This window comes from Sus scrofa, chromosome 8 (genome assembly GCF_054392235.1).
Source record: "Sus scrofa isolate SSC_HxYL_T2T_F1_AM1 chromosome 8, Sscrofa_HxYL_maternal_Yorkshire_Landrace_v2.0, whole genome shotgun sequence".
Classification (NCBI taxonomy): Eukaryota; Metazoa; Chordata; class Mammalia; order Artiodactyla; family Suidae; genus Sus; species Sus scrofa.
In genome coordinates, this window is record NC_139390.1 from 70,059,625 (window position 1) to 70,076,154 (window position 16,530).

Sequence of the window (16,530 nt, forward strand, 5' to 3'; positions counted from 1 at the left end):
TGTTTTCTTCTAGGAGTTTGATGGTGTCCTGTCGTATATTTAAGTCTTTCAGCCGTTTTGAGTTTATTTTTGTGCATGGTGTGAGGGTGTGTTCTAGTTTCATTGCTCTGCATGCAGCTGTCCAGGTTTCCCAGCAATGCTTGCTGAATAGACTTTCTTTTTCCCATTTTATGTTCTTGCCTCCCTTGTCAAAGATTAATTGACCATAGGTGTCAGGGTTTATTTCTGGATTCTCTATTCTGTTCCATTGGTCTGTCTGTCTGTTTTGGTACCAATACCACACTGTTTTGATGACTGTGGCTTTGTAGTATTTCTTGAAGTCTGGGAGAGTTATGCCTCCTGCTTGGTTTTTGTTTCTCAGGATTGCTTTGGCGATTCTGGGTCTTTTGTGGTTCCATATAAATGTTTGGATAGTTTGTTCTAGTTCTGTGAAAAATGTCATGGGTAATTGGATAGGGATTGCATTGAATCTGTAGATTGCTTTGGGTAGTATGGCCATTTTTACAATATTGATTTTCAATACTTCAATTTCATTCCAGGTAAACTTTTCCACTTCTCTTGCATGTAGAGCCTTCTATTTGGTAACAAGGATGCATTTACTTCTTATTTTAATTACCTTGTGTTTTTGACTTTGCTCTCCAAAATCATGAGAGGTAAGAATTCAGGGGATAATAAAGTTCCTTCTTGAGTGGTATGATTCTTATTCCTAACTTAGCTTTCCACTATCGGGTCCTGGCTTGAAGCAGATATTCCCATGGATATTTTGCTGGGTTCTTCGGAGGCTCCCTAGCTGGAAGCATCCACTCCTAAATTTTCAGAAGCTGCTGTTTTTTTCAGCAGGTAACTTCACACAGAATCTTTCCGCTAAACTTTGAAGAAGTGACCACAGCCTAATAATTGCTTTGAACACTTTCTTGGATACTTTGCCTTGGAATTTCTTATCAATGGTATCATGGTCCCACAGTAGAAAAGTCTAATTAAACATTAAAATGTATATAGTAAAGAAAAGGAGTTCCTGTTGTGCCTCAGTGGAAATGAATCTAGTTTAGTTAGTATCCATGAGGACGTGGGTTTGATCCCTGGTCTCACTCAGTCAGTTAAGGATCTGGTGTTGCCATGAGCTATGGTGTGGGTCACAGACACAGCTTGGATCTTACATTGCTGTGGCTGTGGTGCAGGCTGGCATCTATAGCTCCGATTCGACCTCTTGCCAGGTAACTTCCATACACTGTGGGTGCAGCATGAAAAGACAAAAAAATTTTTTTTTAATTAAAAAAAATAAAGAAAAACGAAAGTTGATTCCCAGTGCCAAATGCCCTACCTCAAAATAAAAACTGTTCATAGATTTCTGAGTACTTTCCAAACATTTTTAGGTATATAGAAACACGTTTGTGCACATTCACATAAGCACACACAAAAACATATATTAGTCTGTCTACATGCATATGGGTATGTTTGTATGTGGTTACATATATAAAAATCTATGCCTATGTATACTGTATATATATATATATGCATTTATACTATATATGTATATATAGTATACTATATATGTTATATATATAGCAACTTGCTTTAATCACATGATATTTGTGCACATCTCTAAATCTACATATTAATTTATTTGGAGTGGAACAATGTCTTATAATCTTCTCTTTTATTATTTTATTTTTTCAACACCTAAACAGGGAACATATTTGAGAGAGAGCATCTGTTACTTGATAAGCCTTGAGTGACCTGCTTAACTAGAAAGCACCAGAGTCCAGGTGGGCAGACCGTGGCAGTGGTGTTAACAAGCACTAATGAATGAATTTGGCTGTTACTGTCCTCTGTATGGAAAGGACACAAAAATTAACAGTGTGAATTGCTGTATCTTCTCAATGGGCTCCACAGGTCAGAGAGGGTGCTGCCAACCATATGCACCATTTTTTTAATCTCTTTAAATTGCTTATTTTAGTATTGCATAGATATGTCATCTTGTTAGGATGACGATTTGGGGAATTTACATGTAAGATAAAATTGTATAAAATCTCTCTCTCCCTGAACACACATAAACACACACAGGCATACACACACATACATATACACATATATCTTTTTGATTTTAAGAGATTTTCCTTATAGGATTTTGAGATAAACACAAATAGTTTAAATAAAACATTTAAAAATCGCTTTCCACTACTTGAGATATCTTTCTTAACATTTCTATGTGTTTTATTCCTTTGTTAATGTATCAATTATATCTCAGTAAAAAAGGAAATAATATCCATACTGTTCATTACTACCTAATATTATAATAGTACTGGTTTCTTAGAATAGCATTGACCTCTGAGGTGATCTTTAAGATTACCATAAATAGTAGTACAGAAGTCTTCCTTGTCCTCTTTGAGCTCTGATTTATTTTTCGCTATTTAGAAAAGTATATAGTTAAGAAATTTTATTTGCTTTAATTTTTAATTTCTTTTGCTACAGTGGGATTAAAAAATTATAAACCTTTGCCTTTCCTTATTTTTCATTTTGTGAATATTCTGCTTTGTCTTCTATAAGTCTATAGCTGTTAACTTCTAATATTTCCTAGGTTTTCATTTCAGACTATATTTTGTCTTTGTTTCTATTTGTATACTCTATTATTGGTGTTGGACATTGGCGTTTTCTTTATGGAATTGGCAGTTTTAGGTCTACCATCATCCTGCCAAAGAAGAGAGCTTCTCTGGCCATTAGGCACAATACCATCCCATTCCGGGAGACAAAATTCACCGTATTTCATCTAGGTTTTCGACAGCACACACAAACACATACACATATTATTCCTATTCCACATCCAACCATCTAATCTTATCCACTCCAGCATTCCCCACCATATTTTGTATTCCCTTACTGCTGATATTGCTTATCTTTTAACATAATGTAACGTTCTATGCCCAACCTTCCAGACATTTCAGTGCCTTCTGCCACTGGTACTCCATAACCAGTAAACTCCCCTTATTGTCATCATCTTTTTTAAAAAATCATGTACTTCCTTGTCTTAGGATTTGGAATCTACTCTTAATAGATTAGTATTTACTTCCTCACATATTTTGATTGTAGATTAGAGGAATTAGGAGCGGTGTCTCTTTTTGTTTCTCATTGTTGCTTACAGCCTGTTGTTCATGAATTCACTTGTAAACTGTGATTTTTTTTTTTTTTTTTTTTTGGTCTTTTTGCCATTTCTTGGGCCACTCCCACAGCATGTGGAGGTTCCCAGGCTAGGGGTCTAATTGGAGCTGTAGCCACCCGCCTATGCCAGAGCCACAGCAACGTGGAATCCGAGCCACGTTTGCAACCTACACCACAGCTCACGGCAATGCCGGATCTTTAACCCACTGAGCAAGGGCAGGGACCAAACCCGCAACCTCATGGTTCCTAGTCGGATTCGTTAACCACTGCGCCACTACGGGAACTCCCCAACTGTGATTTTTTTATGGCCTTTTTTTTTTTTTTTTTGACTCTGCAAACCACCTCATTTCCTTATGTAAGGAAGTGACCGCAGTGGCTCATAGTCCTTACCATAGCTCCCTGTCCTTCTCTGTGCCACAATGGGTGATTTCATCACTATATGGACAGTCCACAGTCTGCATTTCCCAGAGTGCAAAGGGCTCTTTCTGATACTGCCCCTTCCAAGGGAGATTATTTTTGGAATTCTCTCACTCTAAAGACAAGTGTCACCCCAAGTTTTCTTGCTAATTTCATTAGATATTGCAACCTCTGAATGGATCAGTAGAAATAAAAGAGCAAAAAGAGACAGTTCTTTGCTTCCTAATAAAAGAACAATAAAATGGTAAAATAAAGAAAAAAATCTTTATTTTAATAATATAAAATGAGCACTTACAAATCAAAAATCAAAACCAAATGAACCTAACAGAAAACTAAACAAAGTGTCTGAAGAACAAGTTTACAAGAAAACAATTAAAATTATTGCTAAGCATGTGGAAAGTCAATTAAAGATATACAAGTGAAAGCAATATATGTGGAGCTATTTACACTTGTTACACTAGTAACAATTTAAATTTTAAACCACATGGGGTAGCATCCTTTTCCCCTTGGCTTTGCTATCTATACAGTGCTCTTTTTTTTATCTTTCATACACCTATCTGGTAAATCTTGGCAAATAAAAACTATTATATCATCTCTTCAGAAGTGTAATATTTTGGCAAGGAATAATCTATGTCCAGTATCTAAAAATATATATAGGTTGGGGGAAAAACTGTAATTGTAATGTATACATGTAAGGATAACCTGACCCCCTTGCTGTACAGTGGGAAAATTAAAAAAAATATATATATATATATATAAACTGCAAATTTTTAACCATCCATTCTCACATACAAATTTTCCTTCAGGCCCATTCTATAAAATACAAATACTATGTACAACGATGTTCATTGTATAATCTTAATCAAAATTCCAGTACAACACAAATGGCACGCTTTCTGGAAAAATAGATGGGCAATATTAACAGTTGTTACCTCTGGATAGTACGATTTGGCACGTTGGGAGAGAGAAATGTACTTTTTTACTTTGTACATTTCAGTACCTTTTATATGTGTCCGTGTGTAATCACAAACTTAATATGGTTGAAATGAAACTACATACCAAAATATGCAGAAGAAAAAAAATGAAAGAAAGAAAATAGACATAGCTGAGCTTGTGTTGAAGAGACAGATACTCATTTTCTCCTTTTTATTTGTTTGCTTTGTGTTATTGGCACACTGAGTATCTAAGTCTAAGTGAGAGGGTGGAGGTTGGGGAACCTAGACAGAATAGGGTATTAGGCTGATATCAATCACCACTTGTAATTTTTAATAATATTGTAGAGGATATACTTCTCAGATTTTTATAATCAATTTTCTGTTTAATTGTTTGCTTTATTTTAAGTTTTTTACTTTTTTTTTTTTGCTTTCATAGGTATTAAGCATGAAGAGGACAAGTATTAGGTCAAGTTAATCAGATACCATTTTAAAGAGATGTCAATAAATATATCACATTAAGTATTCTAAAATAATAGGATCTGTATTGAGGGCAGCTTAAGCTAGTTATTATAGGCACCTTGGTATAGTTAGGTATATATGTAGGATTAGGAAGCAAGAGGAGATTCTGTACCACAGTCCTCACATTATAATTAGCCTTGGATAGGGCACTTATATTTTTATCTTAGTTTCCAAATTTGTAAAATAAAACAATAATGCCAGTCCTGCTAACTTTAATAGAAGGACATTTTTGAAAAAATGTGATACGCTCTGCAAGGGCACAGAAGTTACTAATAGTGGAAACCAGTTTTCATCAGAAAGAGTAGCACTGGAAGGAGACAACCTCAAGTTGTCATGTGGATATGGCAGCCGTATATTGACTGATTTAATATATTTTTTTAATTTAATATATTTTTAAAATAAGTTACTTCATATTACTTTTATGATTGCATACATCCAATTTCCCATCATGTTACAATGAAATATAAAACCCACCATAATTGATGACTACATTCAATTCCCCCTGCTTTACTCCTTAACCCCATCTCATAGTCTCTTCGTTGCCTCCACTGCTCAAGACAGCTTAACATACTTTAAGTACACCCATCTCTTTTTCTGTGTTCTTCCTCTTTACACTGTTGGGAATATTTTTAACTTGGATGTTTTCATTGTTCTTCCTTTTATATTATTTATCTCTGCTTAGATACCATCTTTGCTATAATGCCCTATCAAAATATTTCTGCCTATCAGTCATTAGCTCTTTATCTGTAAAATAATGTTATGTGTTTAAGTGTTTAGTTGCTGACTGTCTGAATAAGTCTACCAACATGTAAGTTCAATTTGGGCAGAGACTCTGAAACTAAAACAGGCAAATAATAGGTTCCTAGTACATATTTGTTGAAGGAATAGATCAGTCAGTACTTGGTTTAATAAACTGTATGTGATATAAAAGTTACTTAACTGTCCTGCTTTCACTATATTTTACATAGATTTTCTTTTTTTGACATCTATTTATAAAAATAATGCTGCATTTCATTTTAATAATCCATAATAAATCAGTCTAAAATCGCTGAATATTGCGTCAGCCTTTAATGAAATCAGCAAAATGCAAAGCTGCATTTGCCATCTGATCTTCCATCAGGATAGGTTGTCACTTACTTACCTTTTCTGTGAGGTTAAGTTTTATAATACTGATTTGGTCAGTTTGGAGTCACTCTATGTTTCCCACTGATTATTTTTGCCAACAGCAAATGGGATGATAAGTGTAAGCTTTCCACACAGACACATACTCAATCTCTGGCATTTCCTAATACTTCCATCTGTTGTGTTGTGTTAAGTTAGCAGACAGAGGGTACAGCAGTCCGCCAGGCCACCGAAGCATTTCTCTCATTTTCACATAACATATTTATGTAGGAGTCTCAATGTTGGCATCTGGACAATATGTCTTCAGATGAGCTTAGTGCTGATTTATGAGCCTGGTAGCAGTAAATTTGAACTTGGTTATTGCTTGTTTGTCCACTTGGTTTTGGTTTTAGTTTTATTTGGTTTTGAATTTTATACACACATGCATAAGTGCCACTGTCTATCCTATATGCAAAGTAAAATTTCTTATGTCTGTTTATATACTTAAAAAACTGTAACTGCAATGTATACATCTAAGGATAACCTGACCCCCTTGCTGTACAGTGGGAAAATAAAAAAAAAAAAAAAAGCAAAGTTTGATATTAACTAAATAATTTCCCCAATCTGTCTAATTCTACCTTGTTAATTTTTCATAATAATGAAATTTAATAAGTTTAAAAAAAAAGAAATATAGATCTCGATAAAAATTTCAAAATATTTGTGAATTTTAATTCACAAATATTTAATGAAGATAAATGAAATACATTAAATCAAGTAGCTGTACAATTTCTTTTTGCTTTTAATAATGTGCCAAGAATTCCAGGTTAAGTGCTTACAGGCCTTATTTATTTAATCGTGAGGTCAACCCTATGGAGTAGGTATGGATGTCCTTATATTATAGATGAAGTGAATGAGTCTGAGAGAATTCATAACATTGCCAAATGCGCACAGATGAAAAATGATAGTGCCAGGCTATGAACTCATGACTGACATAAAGCCCATAGGCTTCTCACTGCCACCACTGTGTAACTTCGGAAAACTTTGCCTCTCAGAGCCCAGGATTAGATAGAAGTACAGTATATGTACCATTCTTGTCCACTCCTGGATATAAGGTTGTGGTAGTAGAAGTTTTGTCCAGCATGGGCTTCTTTTCTTGGCTCCTAACAACCTAATGAGAGATTAGGACCTAATTTTATGCAGTGTCCTGTTGCCTTTTTTCTATGTGTTTGGGGACATTAAAAGATAACAATCTCAATACTCATTGCTTAGAAAGTAAGAGATTTGTTACATTAACTAAAAAGATTCTCACAAAATTAAATGAATGGATCATACAACAGCTAAGAGAGAACACCACTTCAAGTGGTCTTACCTGACCCAAGGCTCTCGCCATTCACACCTACTTCAACCACTTTGCACAGTCTTTGGTGATATTACTTTCTATGTCTGGGGGATAGGACCTGGGGACCAGGGCTCTGAAGATGTGACACAGATACATAGTCCCTCATCTGAGTGACTGAGTGAGATTTTGCCAGTTCCTGAAGGATTGGAAAGCTGTCAGTCAGTTGCTCATTTGTCACATTAAATATGTTATATGATTGATGCTCCAATTCCTAGTAAGCAAGGAAGGGCAAAAACTTCAGCTATCACTTCTATTTTGAGTATCAGCATATGATTTCCATTGATATATTGATTGACAACTCAAGTAGATATGGGCGTTTAGATTAAAACTTCAGTTCAAAGGGCAGAAATGTTAGGATAAAAACTAGCTTGTTTACCTGGAATGGGAAAGTAAACCAACATATTAAGGCAAGCTTGAGGATAGGTCTCTGGTCAGCTGGAGTGCAAATGACCTGCCTAATGAGAGAAGCCACACATAATTTTCAGCTGATGTTTGGTGAAAATGTGGATCCATATTTGCCAGATCTTTTAGCTTTTCAAGAGAAAACAAGGATTTGGACATTAATCCAAATATATTGTGAGTTATTTTAATTTTCAAATGCTAGGCACAAATTAAAATATTGTTAAAATATTGGAGAAGAATAAAAAGGAAAGAAAGGGAAAGGAAAGCAATAATGACATCTTTTGTGCAAATTCAGTGTTTTGGCCCTTACCTTGAAAATCCTGGGATAGGAATGATATCTTCTTAGTCCTCATTTTTGCTAAGATGTTTTAATATTTATTTGGATACCTTACTGTAGCCATTTATCAGATCCAAAGACCAATGTAATTGTATAAAGTTAGACCGTTTCCCAGGGGGTTAGAATAATATGCTTAGTTTTAGTGTTTTGGGTATGTATGTGGGACCTGAACTTTTGCAACACATCTTGAGGAGTTGTATGTTAATATGGAAGGACTTTTTGATAATTAAATGAGATAATACTTGTGATTCAGGAGATACATAGTACATAGAAATTATCACAATATGTTTATTAGTCATTTTGTAAAATGCTATAATTATTATGAATGAATTGTATTTGGTACTTGAAGAATGTAATCCTAGCTGAGAGGTAGGGAGAATAATTGTTATTTTTTGATCTTCCACTTTACCAGATAAAGAAAATGAGATTTAGGTTATGTGGAGAAGAGAGAGGAAGAAAGACAGAGAGAAAGATAAGGAAGGAGAGAGAGAGAGAGAGAAAGAGAGAGGGGGGGAGGGGGAGGAAAGGGGAAGAAAGGGAAGAGAAGAGGTGGTGTAGGTTGCAGATATGGCTTGAATCCTACATTGCTGTGGCTGTGGCATAGGCTGGTGGCTACAGCTCCAATTCAGCTCCTAGCCTGGGAACTTCATATGCTGCAGGTGTGGCCCTAAAAGCAAAAAAAAGAAAAAAAATTATATTATTCAATATCTAAAGCTTATGTACTGTTGTAAATCAACTGTCCTTTAATAAATGAAGTATAGAATTCTACAAAGAAAAATTACCTTAGTATGCAAAGACCACAGTCTCACTCAGGAGTATAAAAATAGATTTAAAATACATTTTTGGCCTATTAATTGACCCACAATAAAGAAACTAGAAGGTTCCAAGTTGGCAAGAGTAAATTAAAGATGGTACTTGTAGGAGTGAAGAGGTTCAGCTTATTTGCAGAGTAATAAAACATAATTGTGATTGACCCCATTGATACTAATTCTAGAAATATTTTCTAATAAGATAAATCATATTCAGATAAGTCTCATGCATGATAATGCTCTTTGCCATGGTATTTGTTAAGAATATTCTCCAATTAAGTAATAATATAGTGATTCTTATAACTTGAGATCCACCACCCTAGATAAACCCTAGCACATGGAAACAATGGCAGTAAAAGTAACATTTGTTGAAACTTAGTTTATCACAAACAGAATGATTCAACTGACAAATCATAAGTCATGGTACATTCATATAATGGCTTAAGGTTCTGAAGATGTGTGGACAAGTAGACATAACTTGAAGGAGTAAATCTCAAGAATAGTTAGCAGTAGAAAGACTTATTTTCATAAAACATGCCAACAGGAAACATGCCAACTAATACTATATTTTCCCTATGTGTCCACATATAGATAAAATATGAAAAATCCATGAAAATGATAAACTTCATATTCCAAACAGTAGAGACCACCTTTGGGGTACATTAGCAAAGAAGAATAGGATGGATAGAGTACATGGAATTTCAAATCTACCAATAATGTTTCATTTAAAAATAAAAATCTGAATATGGCAAATAATTAGCATTTTATGAAGGGGTACAGTAGTTTTATATTTTCAAGTTTATGTAGTTTATTTAAAACCATATTTTTATACCTACATATTTATATTTGGGCTATTTCATTAACATTCATTAGGTAACATAATGTAAAAGTCCCTGTATGAACAGTGACCACAAATAAAGCATATATTCCATGGTATAGATGGTTTTTATCTTTTGTTACCAGAACTCTTCCTATGTCATTTTACTATTTTGTTGCCCAAATATAACAAATGTTAAATAAATAGCTAATTAATCATACCTAGTCTATGGGATAGTTGTTAGTCTTGTACTAGAAAGCAAGCACTATAAAAGAGAATCTACCTACAAGCCAGTAAGCAATCAAAATCTTGCTATACATGTTTTTAGATGATCAAAAATGGATTTCAGAGTTCAGAGGCAAATTGGTTACACAACAAGTAATATGTTAAAAAAAAAAAAGAAAGAAAAGAAGTGTAAAAGGAAATTTTTCCCTCCTACCAAGTGTTACCACAGGGAATTTTTCTCATGATTTTGGTACTTTGGACACATACGGATCTGTCTTTCCTGCTTCACTTTCAGGTCCTTGAAGGCCAAGCTTGGATCCTTTATTTTTGTGACCCCAGAATCTAGACCCCTGTCTAACACATGCCAGTGACTCAATATATGTGTGAATTGAATTCATGTAGATGGAGGAACAAGAAAAAAAAGGCAAAAAACCCCAGAAAACAAGTGATAAAAGGATTCCATATTCTAATTCTTGCATATGGTAATAGATGACCAAGTGCTGAAGCTTAAAATAGCAACGAAACAAAATACGATGCAAAAAATAACTATCTCATTGGCTTCCTAGCTACTGTCTTTTCACTTATATGTGCACAGGATTACAACTGAACATAAAAACCCTTCTGCTATTTTAAAAATATACTCAGGCTATCTTTACTAGTTTAACTTGTATGGCATGTGACATGGTTACTACTTTCAAAAAATATGAATTTGTGACTGTCACTGCAGGTAGATAATCTCCTGTTAAAAGAAGAAAACTGGAGGTTAAGAAATTCCATCCCGAAAAATGTAAAAACAAGTGATGTTCTTTGGGTTAAGTAGAGTTTTTCCTAATTAAAAACATCCCATCTTCATCAGTGTAGATTTTCTCAGTGCACAGAGATTAATGTTTAGTGACTTATTCAGAAAGTTTGCACACACAATGCTTTGGTCATAGACACTTTATTTGAGGATATACATGGGACTGTAGATAAGGCAACTAAATGTCTACAGAGTTTGCTATTAAGACTAAAACGTGGAGCTCCCATTTTGGCTTAGCAGGTTAAGGATCTGACATTGTCTCTGTGAGGATGAGGATTCAATCCCTGGCCTTGTTCAGTGGGCTAGGGATCTAGCACTGCTACAGGCTATGGCATAGGTCACAGATGTGGCTCTGATCTGGCATTGCTATGACTGTGGTGTAGGCCACCGGCTGCAGCTCAGATTTGACCCCTAGCCTGGGAACTTAAATATGCCTCAGGTGAGGCCATAAAAAAAATAGAAATTAAAAAAAGACTAAAATGTGATTTTCTCTTAATGTAGATATTAGAGTACTAAATACCACTTAACTCTTGAATGTTCTTTTGATGTCTTTTGCCCACTAGGTAATGTGCCTTATTAAGGGATAGTCTTTTATCATCTGCCTCCAAGTACTTAATTAACACTATCTGCAGTGCAGGTGTTTACCATTCTAAACCATTTCTAGCCAATAGTAGTAAAAAATAGTGAATGGCATTTGATAAGCTTAAGATTATATTTTCAGAATGATTCCCTGAAGACATATCTTTGTGTAGTATAGAAGCAAAATCTTAAAATATTTTCAAATATTTTTGATTACTTGGCATATTTTCTCCAAACATAGCTACATCTAATAGATATATATTATAGATATATATTAAAGTGAATCCTTATTTTTTTAAAAAAAACCTCAGGGAATTCCTGTTTTAGCTCAGCAGTAACAAACCCGACTAGTATCCATGAGGATGCAGGTTTGATCCCTGGCCTTGCTCAGTGGGTTAAGGATCCGGCGTTTCCATAAGCTGTGGTGTAGATCACAGACATGGTTTGGATCCTGCATTGCTGTGGCTATGACAGAGACTAGCAGCTGCAGCTCCAATTTGAGCCCTAGCCCAGGGCTTTCCATATGTTGCAGGTGCAGCTCTAAAAAGAAAAAAAAATATGTAAAATTAAAACGGTTCAGCTACATCTATATGTTTTGACTGGTTTTATATTGTAAATTGTGGGATCAATCTGACAGCAGATCATTAAGAATTGTAGCTATATCTAACTGAAGGATTGTTGCTGAATCATCTCTTTAATAAGATAGAAAATAAAATGCCATTTTTTCTAGAAGATGCTGTATTAACTGGGAAGTATTATGTATGAAGTGTCTCTTAATAAACTTTGCTAATTTCCTTTTCTTTCACTCTGTGCATTTGATCTCATTAGTAAGGGTTTTTACTAACAGGTCAATTAGGTTCAAATTGAATGACTTCCCACTGGTCCCAGGAATTATCATTTTCTGTATAGCTGCCACCATTAAGTGTGTGTGTGTATGTGTGTGTGTGTGTGTTACTTACGTGGTTAACTATTGGTCTTCATAATTTTTTTTTCTTCCTAGGAGAGAAAGATAGAGGAGACACTGATTACAGCTAGTTCTTAAGCATTCTGTGACATTGTTGACTTGTTTCACAGTAAAGACTAGATCTGATAGGAAATCTTACTTCCATTTAATCCATATAACATAGTTGGTAGCAACTCAGAGGAAGTGTTTAGGTTTTTTTTTTTTTTTTTTTTTTTTAAAAAAAAAAAAAACAACAACAACAACTCCATAGTATTACAGAGATAATAACTTGTCTGACTATACTCCATGAATAGGACATCAGGAAATTTAATTAAGCTTAGGCTATCTCAGGACGAAATAATCTTGGAACATTGATATCTAGTCTTTAGTTAGGTTCCATATCAGACCAGTTTTCTAATCAAATGTAATTTGATACAGTATAGAGTAAATAGTCTTAAAGACACACACATATAAAAATGGTCATGTTAAGGAATAATTCTTCAAAAATATTGTTTAAAAAAGTAACTATGCTGTATATTTTCAAATCAAAGAACTGCTTAAGAATATGTTCCTGCTAGGTTGATTTATCAAATCTAAAAATAATTATCCAGAAGATAATTATATTTAATTTATTTGTAAATTTATCTTGTTGATTTTGTTATTAATATATATATAGAAATGGAAATTGTCAGAAGATATCTGCATGATTGGAATGATTGCAGCCATCAATAATCAAAACTTTTTATCTTATAACATTTTGAGGAGCATTATGAGCAAATGTATTCAAAAATATATGCATACTTATGATCTGGTGAGTGTTATAATAATTTAAAGTTGCTTGTAACTATTTTTGAGTCTACCAGTAATCAGCAAATTACTGGCAGGTAAAAAAGTTATTTGTAAGTGTAATTAGAACTTTCATCTGCTTATGGCTACAAAAGAAGTCATATCAGAACAGAGCCCAGCTTTGACTTATGTATTGCTTCTGCTGGTTAATTCAAAAGCCTCCTTCCATATTTGAGGGAGTTTATGACAAGATCTTATGTATACAGAGATCCCATGATGCCTGACTTGATCATCCCAGAAGGATGTGGCCTATGCCCCACACCAGTGCCCCTCAAGGGTTATCTACACTCTGTTTTACTCCACTAGGAATATTATATATTATTATATTATGGGGCATTATTTTGCTCCTTTATGTAAAATAGTTCTCTTCCAAGATCCACAAAATGGAGAATCTGAGCACTGGTCTGAAAAAGTCTGAAAATCACCCTCCTCATGATACATTAATGGCTTGCTTTTCAGGCCATGTAGTTTTGCCCATTTTAATGTCCAGGGCTAGATCAGGTGTATTATAGTGACTGAAATTTGCTTTAAAATACCTAAGTATACATATGCATTTTAATCTTTATTGTTTTAGTAGTTACTTAACAACTGAACTACCTTAACCTAACTTGGAGCTGCTCACATTTCAGATGGAGCCACAAAAGAGCTTCAGTGATCTTTTTCTCCAACCAGACAAAAGTTTTAGTAATCAGCATAGTGGATGTTACAAATTATTTTTGCAGTTTTAAAGATGGGTACTCAAAATGTAGAACTTCGCTATAAGCATTAGTCCTTTGCATAGAAAGTAGATGGTCAATGCTCTTTGGAATGAATCTCTTAAATTAAGATTCAGTTCAGTTGTGTGTACAGATGCTTATTGGAGAATTTTGCTATCTGACTCTTACTATAAGTTTAGGTATATTGTGCCTGAAGCATGTTAATGGATCTTTCTCTAGTGAAACTTTCATTCTAGGCACTTTTACAACACCTAAAAGGAAAGAGAATTGAGATTACAGAACTGGTTGTTTGGCTGTTTCGTTGCCTGCTTACTAATAGGTATTTGTATGTGTAGCAGAATTCAGTCTGTGACTTAGTACCATTCCACATAGTTGGAAAAGGGGAGGGAAGAGAAATAGGGAGAGTGCAGATATGGTCCTTATTTTCTTATTGTTCAAGGTTAATGATATTTTCCAGCAAGAATTCTAATAATCTTAAACTGTTAGAAATGGCTCAGTTTTCCAACTCATTTGCACAAGGTAACAACCAATACACATTGCTCAAAATCTCTTGAAACCTGTGTTGCTGGATTTCACTTGTCCCACCTATTTTCTTATCTTCTAGGATGACTCTCTAGAAGGAGGTTTCACAGCACCCTTGTGATTAAACAGAGTTGGCCCATCCACAAATATATGTCCCCATGTTTACTCAGTTAGTTATATCTGCATCTCCAAGGACACAAAGCTTTATCTCCTTTCCTTAGCTCCTCTGTACACATTCAAACCATTTAAAAAAGGCCTTTTTCCGCAAGTTTTCCGCATAGGTCCAGGCATGACTAAACCTATAACACAGACTCAGTACAAATTAATATTTTCACCATATAATAAAAACATATAAATACTATACTGTGAGTTATATGTGATTTATGGTTTAGTATTTATTCAGGGTGATACTGAGCTACAAACTTTTTTGGGGAATCATTAGTTTTTAAAGGGGTCCTATGTTCAATCAGACTCCTGAGAAGTATTCATTTTAGACAGTTCATGTTGTGGCGCAGCAGAAACAAATGTAACTAGTAGTCATGAGGACATGGATTTGATCCCTGGCCTCACTCAGTGGGTAGCAGATCTGGCATTGCATTGAGCTGTGTTGTAGGTAGCATAGGTAGCAGATGCAGCTCTGATTCCGCCTTGCTGTAGCCATGGTGTAGGCTGGTAGCTGTAGCTCCAATTCAACTCCTAGCCTAGGAGCTTCCATATGCCACTGGTGTGGCCCTAAACAGCAAAAAAAAAAAAAAAAAAAAAAAAAGAAAGAAAAAAAAGGAATATTTCTTTTTTAGTTGTCAATTTTGAAGCTGAGGTTGTGAGACAATTTAACAGTTTAATTGAAAAAAAAAAGGCTACTTTGGTGTCTCTGCTTTTTAAGGAGCATTGATGTAAATTTACAGATAAACAAATGTCTTTTTTCCCCTTAAAGTTCCATTTTATTTTATTTTTTGGGGGGTATTTGTGAACACCAGAAAATACTCCTCCAGAATTTGTGCCAAGTGTCTATCTTGGGATGTCAGATAATTCAGGATACCAATTAAATTTGAATTTCAGATAAATAACAAATAATATCTTACTATAAGTGTTCCCCATGCAATTTTTTTTTTCTTTTTAGGGCCACACTTCACTCAGTGAGGCCAGGGATTGAACCCTCATCCATGTGGATATGTTCCTCATGGGTTCTCAACCTGCTGAGCCATACATAACATGAACTCCTTCATGCAATATTTGATACTTATACTTAAAAATACTTATACTAAAAATTGCTATTGATCAGATTCAAATTTAAGTTGATGTCTTATATTCTCATTTGTTAGTCTGGCAACTTAGTCTATATGAACCCAATAAGAATTACATGATAGATAGGATAGTATTATGGAGCTGATTTGTTTCAGTGGCAAGCTACCGTATGTGTTCATATGTATCATATACATACATATGTGTGTATATATGATATAATAGTTTGGGGCAATTTAGGCATAAAAAAATCATCCATGTTGAAGAAAGTATACATATTTTTCCAAGCTAATTTAAGGACATGTTTCTCTTCCTGAAAACATTGTCTGCTGCCTCAGATCTGAAGATAAACAGCACACATCCCTGCTTGCCCATCCCTCCTTCCCTGAATCTTTTAGTTTAAGAATATTTTCACTTCAAAAGTAAGTTTAAAGCCAGAAATAAATCCTTCTCCTGGGCACAACTCTGAACCAAACTCTCAAGTTTGGAAGGCTCACCTTCCTATCAACTAAGTCTTTGCTTTCAATTTCTTTCTTCCTTTGTTTCCTGTATACCATATTTTAGGTCCTCTCCTCTTAATCTTGCTAGTTGGATTAGTTCACAAGATTTGATTTTCCTTTTTCTTTTTTTTCCTGAGTTTTATTTGTGAGATTTCTGGGTTTAGCTGCAAATGTAGTCTGTCCATAAAAAAAAAAAAATGCTGTCTGTATGAGACTTCATTTTTATAGTGTCATTCTACTCTCCTTCCTTTGCAAATGTGAGATAT